The sequence below is a fragment of the Leucoraja erinacea genome, unplaced genomic scaffold (genome assembly GCF_028641065.1).
Source record: "Leucoraja erinacea ecotype New England unplaced genomic scaffold, Leri_hhj_1 Leri_435S, whole genome shotgun sequence".
Lineage (NCBI taxonomy): Eukaryota > Metazoa > Chordata > Chondrichthyes > Rajiformes > Rajidae > Leucoraja > Leucoraja erinaceus.
The window spans coordinates 112,415-113,098 of NW_026576336.1; positions in this window are offsets into that span (position 1 = coordinate 112,415).

Here is a 684-nt window from a genome sequence, read left to right on the forward strand (position 1 = left end):
AGGTTAACCAGGCTGGGCAGACTGGCACTAGGACCCAGTGCAGTCAAACCCAGAAGAGTGGGAGTTAGCAGAGTGGAGGCTGCAGGCCCAGTGCAGAGTCCAGGCTCCAGGCAAGGCGACTGCTGTGGGCTGCTGGAGGGAGGTGCAGTGGTGAGGGTCGGCGGACCCGATGGTGGGAGTCCATGGGCAGTTGAGTCGGGGTCTGCGGGCGATGTGTGGGAGGTCCCGGTGTGCAGATGGTCGTTGGGGCGGCGCGGCTAGCCCGGTAAGGCAATGAGATGGGTAGGGTGCGGTGTGGCAGCCATGTTTGGGGAGCCCCGGTCCGGCGGCGATGCCCAGTAGGTTGGGTCCGGTGGCGATGTTGGATAGGCCGGGTGCGACGGCAATATTAGGCGGGCCCAGTGCGACAGCAATGTTCAGTGGGCCCGGTCCGGCAGCGATGCTGGATGGACCCAAGACGGCCGGTTGCGGCTGTGATGTTCGGCGGGCTCAGTGCGACAGTGATGTCGGATGGGCCCAGAGCGGCGATGAGGTTAGGCGGTCCCGGGGGGCGGCGGCGGTCAGAGGAATCAGCGAGGGGGAGAAAGTCCGAGTTACCGTTGAAGCAGCGAGGCTGGGCAGGTGAAAGTGGGCGCAGCATCGACATGGAGGTCGGTAAAGGCGGCGTTCAGGTGAGTACTGGAG